This window comes from Strigops habroptila, chromosome 5, assembly GCF_004027225.2.
Source record: "Strigops habroptila isolate Jane chromosome 5, bStrHab1.2.pri, whole genome shotgun sequence".
Taxonomy (NCBI): domain Eukaryota; kingdom Metazoa; phylum Chordata; class Aves; order Psittaciformes; family Psittacidae; genus Strigops; species Strigops habroptila.
This window is the reverse complement of record NC_044281.2, coordinates 20,370,236-20,382,475: the sequence shown is the minus strand read 5'-3', so window position 1 is coordinate 20,382,475 and position 12,240 is coordinate 20,370,236. Positions and strand designations below refer to the sequence as shown.

Here is a 12,240-nt window from a genome sequence, read left to right as displayed (position 1 = left end):
CAGGTTGCTTAAAGCCCCATCCAACCTGGCCTTGAACACTGCCAGGGATGGGCCAGCCACATTTTCAGTTAGTTGAATCTTCCTGAATAAGTTAAGATGAGATTGACACTGTAAAATAGAGTTTAACAGCAGAACAGTTGTAATAATAGAACAAATATAGAAAGAATTTGTCCATCATTGATTAGACTGGCATATACTTGTCTTTTTCCACATTTTGCTCATGAAGAAAGAATTGCCAGAGACTGATAACATTTTTAAGCCTTTAGCAGTACAAGTGTTTGACCTTTTGTTATCTGCACAGTTATCATAGGCTTTCAAAATTTCTTCTGATTGCAATTTGCATTTCTGATTAAGTCTATTTATATGCAGATGCAGTTGTGCTGGTTCTGCGTCATATAGTTATCTCTTTCTACCCAGCTCAGACATGAACTGTCACCACTCTTTCCAAAATTATTCATATTGAAGGAGTGGTTCATCTTGTTGCCTTTGCACAAGTGTAAAACAGGTCCTGGCAGTTAAGGCAGCAAGGGAGGCTCAGATTACTAAAGCAATATCTATAAATTTTATCAATGCTCAAAACAGTTTAAAGAGACAGAAGTTGTACCAAAAGTATCAGCAAGCAATGGGAAGATATGTAGAATAGGGCAGGTAGAGGCTTTGATTTCTATGAATAGTTTACCTCTTTCCTTATTTGCTGTTGCATCTCTGTATGACTTAGCAAAACAAAAGTGAAGTATCTATCTGATTAACTAAGTAATGGGTACATTTATTAAATAGAATGGTAGCAATTTTTAAGTTGAGACATTTGCCTCTGCTTTGCATTTTACAAGCTATAACCCTGCTGCTGGTAAATATGCTTTCATATTACATGAAGTGGGCAGTGGTGAGTGCTGGATGGCATAAGGTTCTGGGCTATAGGAGACAGCGCTTCTCTCCTGGTGCTTGTTTGAAGTCAATTCAGAGCAATAGTAAAAGGTGCATTCCCCTCTCATAGTAGTTAGACAATTTAGAAGTACTCTTAGTGCAGTTCCCGATATCTGTGCTGCAATTCACACATTTTTTAACAGCATTTTCAACATGAGCATTGAGGCTACTCTCAGGTTGAAAGTGATTCTTCCAAGCACTGGCTGTGAGTGCTCAAGCAGTGATGTATAGAAGCACTGCAGCTCACCTTCTGAGACTCTTCAAAATCCTCTGAGCTCAGGGGTCTGGCATCTTTACACTTTCTGCTTTCATGATAGTATCTGGTCTGAAGTTGTAAATGCAAATGTTAAACCATTTAGTCATTTTTAGGTAGTTAGTATCCTTCAGTACAATCTCTGAATTTGTCCAATACAAATTCTCACCTACTATAACTTCTGGTAGCAAAGAATCCTGTAGGGCAGCTATATTTTATTGGAATAACTCTCTCCTTGTGTGTGCCACTTCTTAGCTTTATTTGGTAACCCTTAGCTGCCTTATGAGAAGAGGAAAGGTACAGTCAATCCCTATTGCCCCTCTCCACATGACTTAATGCCATTGTAAGATCCAATCAAAAAATAAGGGAACCCTGTTGGGTTTCTTTCTGTCTTTCTTTTCTCTCTTTCTCTCTTTCTTTTCCTTCCTTCCTTCCTGCCTTCCTGCCTTCCTGCCTTCCTCCCTCCCTCCTTTCATCCCTCCCTCTCTCCCTCCCTCCCTTCCTCCCCTCCTTTCATCCCTCCCTCCCTCCCTTCCCTCTCTCTCACTTTCACTCTCTTTCTTCCTCTCTTTCTTTCGTCCTCTCTTTTCTGTTTTCCCTCTTTTGCTCTTTCTCATTCTTTCTCTCTTTCTTCCTCTCTTTTCTCTCTTTTGCTCTTTCTCTCTCTCTTTCTTCCTCCCTCCCTTTCTCCTTCCCTTCCCTCCCTTCCCTTCCTTCCCTCTCTTTCTTCTCTTCCTCCTCTTTCTTCTTTTCTCTTTTTTGTTATTGTTTCTCAGTTTCTTACTCAAGAGTTTCTCTGCATTCAGTGGGCATTTGAGCCAAAGCTCTCAGCTGTAATTTTTGGATCAGTGAGACTACAGTTAGACTCTGGACTCAACAAGTTTCTTAACTGAGACTGGCACTTACGACATCTCCAGAAGCAGTTCTGCTGAGCACAGGGATCTTCATGTCTTAAAATTGCTCTGCTGATACCTGCAGTCAAACGGCTTAGGTTAGAGTGAATGAGAGGCAGCATATTCATGCAGTAAAAATTCTTGCCTCTGCCGATGGGTGGTAACCACTACTGTCCTGCAGAAAGCAGGAGGCTTCTGCCTGGGCTTTCCCTACAGCGGACTCTGTTCCACCCGTTGTTTAAATCAAGATGTGCTTCTGCACATCTGGTAAGATGGAGGAAGGGCTCACTCAGCTGACTGCCCTCAGTTCATGAATAGTGACGGCATTGCTCTCAGGTGAAGTCTGGAGCTTACTGCTCCTGAGGGATATAGAGAGAAAGAACTTGTTCGGCTAGATTTTGTTTTCACCTGGAAAATGGCAACTAGCAGGAGGTTAGCAGTTGCTAAAATTGTCTCAAAACTGTAATTTGCCATTCAAACCATATTAATATTGGAGTACAATGGAGCTGAATACTAAGGCACACACTTCTAATTCTGGGATTCTGGTAGTTTCAAGAACTTGCTCGGGAAGCAGTATAGGCTTATATTTATACAGCCTTGTGTATGTACCCATACTCTTATTTCTGACAGAGATACAGAATTTAACTTGTTGATAACAGCTGCACTTTCAGCTGGGGTTTCTTGTGGTTTGATGGGAAATTGGCAAATCAGGTTTCAGCTATTGTTAAATGGACTAAATGCACAAATATGAAGTGACACCAAAGTGTGTTGCACAGTTATGGTGTGACTGTTGTACCCTACAGTAAAGCGCCATTTTATCTGGAAGTGTAAAAAGCTACTGCAAATAATGAGCAACAAATGTAGTGGGCTATTGATTTACTGCGTATATCTGATTTCTATATGTGTTCTCCCAGAATAACTGTTGTTGATGGGGCTGATTTGACCTTAGTTTGGAGAAGAGATGAAATTGTTATTCACAGTAAATGACACTTGGACATCATTCAGACAGAGTTATCAGGAATTATTTCCTTCTTCCTTTACATTCTTGACTACAGTTGATCCATACGTTTCTATTTATACTGCCTTCAGTGTGCTAGACTAGTCTGTTTCGTGTGCTGCTGATTTCTTTACATTAGCAGAAAACTTTGTGAGAGTTTTCAAGCACTGAAAAATCTGTTCTCATGAATGTACTTGAAAATGCTATTAATGGCAAAATTGCCAAAGCTAGACACAGAAATCTTTGTATTTCTTTCTACAGAATTCTTCCATTCTCAAGTAGGGAATAAAGTAGTTAAGTTTCTGTGTCAGTTTAGTCATTGGCTTTTTTCTAGAGAGTCAGTAATTGTGCTGTTAGCCTTGGCATTGAGTGTCAGTGAGCTGTGGAGCTAAGGCTGTAGTCTTAAGTGAATATAGTTGAAATCAGTGAGTCTTCACTTTGACTTTATAGGGCTTGAATCAACCATTGAATGAATGATTTTGTATTAACAGTCACAGCAGTTACATACCCCCAAGATCTTTGAGATGTCTTCTTGTGTAGAACTCTCACAATAAAACCTTCCAGTTGCCCTGAACAGTCTCTCTATCTTATCCTAGGTATTTATCTCATTGAGACACTGTTGAAATTAGGATTTTTCCAGTCATTCTTCTCTGTGCAGGCTAGTATTAATATGGAAATGACACAATATATAGTGATAGCTCTGTGAACTGTCAAATTAAGGCTGGAATTTCATAAAGAAATTCCAGGCAGAATTCCATAAAATGGAAAGTTCTGATGGCACGAACATGTTTGATTTTTGCATTCTTCATTAGTGCTCTGAGGTTCTTAGCTCTGTATTTTTGTAATTGTTTTTGTTTTATAGTTTTCACATCTCTGTCCTTTCAGCATTGCTGGAAAAAGATTCAAATACTTTTGTCTCTGGTCAGAATCCTGTCTCCTAAAAGTGTTTTCTTTGATGATAGTTCTTAACAGGACATTGTAGATAACAAGGCCTCAATCGCATCCCTCTGTCTCTCTGTCGCCTCTATCTCTGCAACATGAACAGCAATTGTCTTGTCAGATTGCTGTGCCTTTCTAAGTAAAGAACATAACTTACCCTTTATTTGCGGTTCTCTTCCCCCATCCTGTTCAGTGTGAGGATTTTATAACAAAGATTCTATTGAAAGGCTCATAAATGCTTCTGTTAGATAAATAACATTAGTTGAAAGACTGCAAACAGATGTGCTGCTCCCTGTCCTCCATTTTTAGTGTGTTTTAAACTGTAACAACAAACTGCTTGCAGTGTGAAGTGAGTGGGTGACATACGTGCACTGCTGAACTGACATTGTGGTGGGTTGACTCTGGCTGGACGCCAGGTGCCCACCAAGCCGCTCTATGACTCTCTCTCCTCAACTGCACAGGAGAGTGAAAATACCACAAAAGGCTTGTGGATCAAGATAAGGACAGGGAGAGATCATTCGCCAATTACTGTCATGGGTGAAACAGATGTGGCTTGGGGAAATTAGTTTAATTTTTTACTAATCAAATCAGAGTAGGATAATGAGAAATAAACCCAAATCTCAAAAACATCTTCCTCCCACCCCTCTCTTCTTCCTGGTCTTAACTTTACTCCCAGTTTTCCCTGTCTCCTCTTCACAGTGGCGCAGGGGGGATGGGATGGTGTCATGGTCTCTACTTCCTCCTGGCTTCCCCTCCTCCCTGGCAGAGCATGAGACTGAGAAAATCCTTGGTTGAAGTAAACATTACTTAGCAACAACCAAAAACATCGGTGTTATCAGCGATGTTCCCAGGCTGAAAGTCAAAAACACAGCACTGCACCAGCTACTAAGACGGAGAAAAAATGGCTGCTGTAGCTGAATCCAGGAGAGATGGGAACAGGGGTTGCGGTCAGTTCATCACATGTTTTGCTGCTCCTTCCTCCTCAGGGGAGGACTCATCACATTCTTCCCCTGCTTCAGCATGGGGTCCCTCCACTGGGAGACAGTCTTCCATGAACTTCTTCAGTGTGAGTCCTTCCCATGGACTACAGTTCTTCATGAACTGCTCCAGCCTGTGTCTCTTCCACAGGGTGCAGTCCTTCAGGAACAGACTACTCCAGCCTGGGTTCTCCAGGGGGCCACAAGTCCTGCCAGCAAACCTGTGTCAGCGAGGGTTTCTCTTTCCACAGCGCCACAGGTCCTGCCAGGAGCCTGCTCCAGCACAGGCTTCCCACAAGGTCACAGCCTCCTTTGGGCACCCCTCTGCTCTGGTGTGGGGTTCTTCATGGGCTGCAGGTGGGTATCTGCTCCACCATGGTTGTCTGTGGGCTGCAGGGGGGCCTGTCTCACGATGGTCTGTACCACATGCTGCAGGGGAATCTCTGCTCCACTGCGTGCAGCACCTCCTTCCCCTCCTTCTTCACTGACCTTGGTGTCTGCAAGTTTGTTTCTCTCACATATTCTCAATTCTCTCTCTGGTTGCTATTGCTGTTGTGCAGCAACTTTTTTCCCCCTTTCTTAATTGTGTTATATCCCGGAGGCATTACCATTGTCACTGATGGGCTCGGCCTTGGTAAGTGACAGGTCTGTCTTGGAGCTGCTGGCGTTGGCTTTATAGCACACGGGGGAAGCTTCTAGCAGCTTCTCACAGAAGCCATCCCTGTAGCCCCCCCACTACCAAACCTTGCCATGCAACGCAATACAGACATTCTTGATCCTTGTCCTGAATCAGACACACACTGATAGACACACACATTTAGAATTCTATCTTACAGCTACCAGAAGTCTCTATTTGAACAGAACAGTAAAAAGGTTTCCTTTCATTGAGTCAAGCAGCATAAAATGTGATTAGAAATTTAACTTATCTTAACAAAATAGCTGATTTCAGAGGGCAAGTGAACCCTCAGAATTCACTGAGTGTCTCAAGTCGGGCATGAAAAATAGGTGATGCCACAGTGCTGCACTCCCCTGAAAACCTGATCAGTGCTTTACAGCAGGAGATGCTGGACACTGAGCACTTTAGAAAACGGTATTTTTTTAAGGTGTGCATATATTAACTTTGTAGTTTTGATAATATGGCCTGAGCTCTGGGCTAGGTGCTTAAGCATCTTCCAGTGGTTAACCACTTGCCCTACAGAAAATGTAGCAAATATCCTATAGCAAAAGTGGAGTGAAAAAGAAAATGTCAGTTAAAATTTAAGCTAGATGTTTCATTAAACACTAGCCTTCTGGACCTTATTTCTGTATGTATTGTATAGATTTGGAAGAGAAGGGGTTACATGTTCATGGACTAATGCAGATTTTAAAAATCCTCTTTCATTCATGAACATTTTATTATACGAATGTGCAATGTCTTGGAAACAGTTGTGATATCACATGCATGCGACTTTTTCTTGGAACTGCATTATCTTGTTAATGTTCTGTTTTGCAATGATGCACACATTCTTCCTCATCAAAATGAGTTCTTGGATCTAACTCATAAATCTCCTGAAAAGGGACCTCCAGTGCCTAGAGATAAGAGATAAATCATGCTGTGAAGACACTGAACCATGAAATGATTCTGTTAACATGTCATCTGTCTAGAATATATTTTCAAATCTCCAACAGAAGGGTCTAAATTATGAAGGGAAGGTGGCCTAGCAAAGTTGGTAATTTGGGAGTTGATACTTCTAACCTTTTCCATCTGCTGCCACTAGGTAGGTGTGTCTGTTTTAGCAAAGTATTACAAAGTAAATGATTCGCAAATACCATTACACCTGAGCTTTTTAAAGTAAAATAGGTCCATAAATTCTTCAAATGATGTTATATTATGAGAAATGTTATATCATGTCAGTGCTATCTCTTAAGGTAGCACTGATTTCAAATTTTGAAAATGAAAGAAATGGCTATGAGAAATAGTGTGGCAAAAAGAAGATTGTGCATTATAGTCTGGAAAGGGTGAGTGTATATACTGGTGTAAAGTGAAGATTTCGGATCATGTTGCAAAGACCCTGTGTTTCAGGATCTTTTTGCAATTGTACTTACATGGAGGTGGTAAATTAAGAGGAATTTTCTAGGTTACACTGACAGCTGACACTTAACAGAAACTGAACCAAATTCTCTCATGTCTGTATCAGTCAAGTGCGGCTCTTTTGAAAGCAGTAAAAGGCACCTGTTTTAAAACTGATTGGTGATAAGAAATGTTTATTTAATTTTCTAACCCATGAAAACTGAGAGTTAAATGAATTTCCATTAAAAATTATTATGCTTCATTAATTCATGTTAAATAGCCAGGAGTGGGATGGGGTTGAGCTTGTGAGTACTCACTTAATGGTGTAGTTCTTCACCTGTGTTGTATTGTGTTGAGACCTAAAGCTGTTGGGAGTGCTTATTAGTTTGAATTTGGTAATGCTTGACTGCTTCAGGAGCTGACTTGGCTCTAGCAGAACCAAACCTGGTGTCTTCACCTCCTACCGCATTGCAACTTCAGCTTCCTGGTAGTTTGTAGGTAGGCAGTGTAATTATCTTTGTGTTTCCTGTGCATACACTGTATCTTCAATTTTGATAATGATTTCTGAAGTTCTTTAAGAGTATGCAGTTATTGTCATTTATAAGATATGATCATGTCAAGAGAGAGAAGAGACCTGTTTCACTTCAATAGATAGTGTGAATCTGGGTCAGGCATATGAGACAGAGGAGCCAAAATATTTGTACCCTCACTTTGCTTTGTTGTATTCAGTGTGGGGCACCTGGTGTACTACAGGTAGTTTCATCCATCTGAACAGCTAAGAGCTGTTGTGGGGACGTTATTTTTGGAGGTAACACTTAATATTAACATTTTCTAATGTAGGCTTTCATATTGCAGCTGGCTTTCCCAACTTTTTTGTGATTTTGCCATCTGCATTGGTACTGACATGATACTGATACATCATGTAGCATATACTTTTACTGCTGTTGATTGGAACAGTAAAGAAATACAAGTATGTGTTGTAGGACACTAAAGCTTAAGAGTTTATTGCGTTTGTGAAACAAAAGCCTGAAGATTAATAGAATTGTTGTTATTTAAAATGAAGTGTTTAAAGTAATTAAAGGAACTTGATTAATGTAGTCTTATAATGCATAATTTGACAGGAAGTCTACAAGTTTCAGAGTGCAGTATTGTTTATTTCTTAATAGGAATGCAAATTGCAGTTACAGCAATGTGACAGACTACTTGGAAAGACCAGATTCTGCCTATGGTTATAGGTGGGGCATCATGCTGTCCACAAAAGCTATGTATACTTGTCTAATGAATAATTTGACTTTTACACATTATTTTATTGCCTGATAAATTGAACTTTCATTACTTCGTGATTGTATTTTTATGGAAAATCTAAAACACTAAGAATGTAAGGTAACGTGTTACATCTAAGAGTACTGTGGAAATATCTAATGAGCAGAAGTACAAGGTCCTCAGGATCCTTCTTGGTTGGTATATGAATAGTAAATCAGTTAAAGGATAGAGTCTATGTGTAGGTGGAAAAGAATACAGATCTGTGATTGAGGATTGGGAAGACCAATACTAGTTCTTCAGCAGGCTACAGACTGCTCATATAATCTCGAGCAAGTCAAGTATGATTAGATTTTCAAAATTATTTAGGTCCCTAAATATGTTGTTAGGTAGCTAGTGGAAATTCTGAGAAGCACTCCTGTGTTTCATTTCTGTTAAAATTCTTTTAATCTCCATTCTGTGTTTGATTTTTCCAGAGTTCAGGATCACTGATTTCGCAGAAAGTGAACTATTGATGCGTTTTAAAAAATGCCAGTAAGTGTGTGTACTTGACTATATCTTCTTCCACTGAATCACAGAACGGCTGAGGTTGGAAAGGACCCCTGGATGTCATCTTGTCCAACCTTCCTGCTAGTTGATTCTATGATTGTATCTCAACCTGGGTCACCTGTAGCAGGCTGCCAAGGACCGTGTCCATACAGCTTTTCAGTGTTTCCAAGGGTGGAGGCTCCAAAATGTCTCTGGGCAACCTGTGCCTGTGCTCAGTCACTCTCACAGTGATGAAAAAGTGTTTCCTGATGTTCAGGCTGAACGACCCATGTTTCAGTGTGTGCCCATCACCTCTTGCCCTGTCACTGGGCACCACTGAAAAGAGACTGGCTCAGTTTTCTTTACACTCTCCCTTCATGTATTTATATGTATTGATAATATCTGTTCTGAGCTTTCTATTCTGAGTGTTAAACAGCCCCACCTGTCTCAGCCTGTCCTCCTGTGAGAGGTGCTTCAGTCCCTTAATCAATCTTAGTGATCCTTGTTAGATTGTCTCCAGCAGCTTTATATCTTCCAGTATCAATCCTGCCCAGAACTGGGCATGATATTCTAGCTGTGGCCTCACCAGGGCTGAGTAGAGGGGAAGGATCACCTTCCTCAACCTGCAGGCAACACCACTTCTAATGCAGCCCAGGATACTGTTAGTCTTGTTTGCCACAAGGGCCCATTGGTTGCTCATGTTCAAGCTGGTGTCCAAAAGGATCCCTGGGTCCTTTTGTGCAAAGCTGCTTTCCAGCTGGTCAGACCCCAGCATATACTGGTGCAGGACTTTGCACTTCCCTTTACTGAATTTCATGAAGTTCCTGTTGGCTCATTCCTCCAGCCTGTTGAGGTTCTTCCTCTGGATGGCAGCACAACCTTCTGGTGTATCAGCTGCTCCTCACTGAGAGTGCACTTTGCTACATCATCCTAGGGTTTGAATATCAGATTTAAATAGGTTTGTGCCAGGGTTGAACTGAGCAATGGGTAATCATTATGCTGTCTGTGTCTAAAAAGCAGAGAGCTGTTTATGTCTAAGACCATACCAAATATGCATGTATAACTAGGTCTTTCAGTAGATCAGTCGTTTAGGTCTGTCAGTAGATCTAAAAATTGAAGTGTATGCAGTAAGTAGCCTTATTGTAGCAAAATGGGGTCTATACCCCATTACCTTATGACATTTTAATATATTTGAGAAAATATTAACAAATATTTTTATATACTACATAAGACAGTAGAGAATCAGCTTTAAAATTAAATCATCATGGTGCAATTTTGTAAGTTGTGTACAGGTAGAATTTGATTTTGCAGATGCGTTGTTTGTTCAGATGTCTTCATAGCCTAATTTCAGCAAGTAATTCATGCTCTGTGGCTTGTTGTTGAATAGTCTGTTGTAAGCATTATCTGTTAGGGAAGACTTTGCCTGCATAGTATGTTGCCTTTTCTTGATTTGTTAAGAGTCTCTCCTTCAACCGGATTTCTCATGAATACATGCAATTACAAACAGAAGGGTATTGTTTTATATGTATATTCTTCGGTGCTTATTTAAAACAGACTGTTCAAACAAACATTCCTGCCAGTATATTTGTTGCTAGAACATTCATGGGAATTACATACATAAGAGCTAAAATGTATGCAGCTGAAATGAATTCATTGAGGATCTCAAATAATCATGAAAATAAGCATGCTCAGCTCTCAACCATTTTCTGAGAAAACAAAAAAAGAATCACCTCTGATATTCTGTTTTATTCTCTGTGCTGCACTCTCACCCTCTCTGCACTCTAGGTAGAAGCTGAGATGTCTGTCAGGCATTTTTAGTGACTCCATATGCAGTTCATTTCATGCATTAAATGCACATAAACTGTTTTAGTCAACCAGTTTCTAAAGTAAATTATTACTTTTCAAAATCCATTGCATAAGTAATAACAGACTGCTAAGATACAGTAAGTGCCATTTTGTTTTGCTCTAGTGGAAGATTTCATGCTGACAAGGTCAAGCCCTGCAGTCTGAGAGCAGTCAAGTGATGAAAGGCACATCCAGCAAGAGGAGAGGTGCTAGGTGGACATCTACTAACTGTTGTCTCCTTCAGAAGTGAGGATTTGAAATGTGGCTTAGATTTAGGGGATAGAGCTGAGCTATGAAGTCTACAATCTGATATTCATATTCCTTTTCATATAGGAATATGAATTCCTATTCATGTTCATAAACTAAAATACATTGTTTTTAGTGTGTTTTCAAAACTGCTTCCTGTTTTTTGATAGAGCTACGGTAGTTAATGGCATTATCTGTAGTTGTCCTGAGGTAGAAATACTGTGAGGGTAGCAAGGTAATCCTTACCTACAGTACTTACTGATTTTTAAGGAGATTCATGGTGCATGGTAAACTGGAGGTTGCAATGGGGAAGATGTAGCATGGCTGATTTTTTTTAGTGTAGCAAAATACTTGTGCTCTGCATTTAAAATGAGTTAAAGATGGTAGGAAAATCAGTCACTTTTAAATAGTTAACAGCCAATTTTCCACCATTCAGCCAAGAGAACAGCTTCCTTCCAGGTAGATAATTCACACGTAATATTGCTTTGCAGTAAGACATTTAGTGTTCAGATATTTTTATATTGATTAATATACTTTGTTATGGAAATAGATTCTTAGGATAAAAATAATTGAGATAATCTAGGAGTCAAATTGCTCTGTAAAGAACTAGGTAGCTATATTTTCAACATATAAATCTACATCATTTCCAGATGCTGAGAGGCTGCTGATGCTTTATTAGATAAGGCTTAGATAGATTACCTGCAGCACTAAACAATTTACTGAGAACAGAAAATGGGCTTCCAATACAGTCCAGAAATGAAACATCACAATTATTTGAGGTACTCTGTAACCTTGGAAACAACTGGGAGCAGTGACATCAGCAACAATTATGTGCAATTTCTGTCTTTAGTTTATCACCAAGGTAACCAGAGCAGGTTTTCCTGCTTGAAATTTTAAGAATGTCTTGGTTCGGTATTAAGTGAGCGTGCATGAAGCAGACTATTTAGGGTCTGTTAAAATTGCATTCTGCTTCCTTTTTAAAATGGACCTTCAGAATTTAAATTTAAACTCATGGGCTTTTGTTTTGTTGGGGATTTTTTTTTTTCCCCTTTTATTTTTCCTTTCTCTTTCTGAAGCAGCTGCAGGCAAATGAAGCGTTAGTTACTGTGTTAAATTCTCTGAATACTGGAAAGAAGGAAAATTGAATTCCTCATTGAAGTCCTTTTGCTGGCCCCAAATACCAATTATTGCAACTGCACACAGAGGCTGCAAATTGCAGTATGTTGGATTTGAGGACATGACTCACCCAGAATTGAGAACACTTGACATTCCCACATCTAACTTCCTTAAGAAGAGCTTTGCATTAAAGTCTAGGTTCACAAGAGCCT

The 12,240-nt window shown here is 39.9% G+C and overlaps 1 protein-coding gene across 12 annotated transcripts in view; it reads left to right on the top strand.

The window, feature by feature from the left end:
- Positions 1-12,240, top strand: part of MYO3B (myosin IIIB) — a 206,768-nt gene that overhangs the window by 51,107 nt on the left and 143,421 nt on the right. The window lies entirely within an intron of this gene.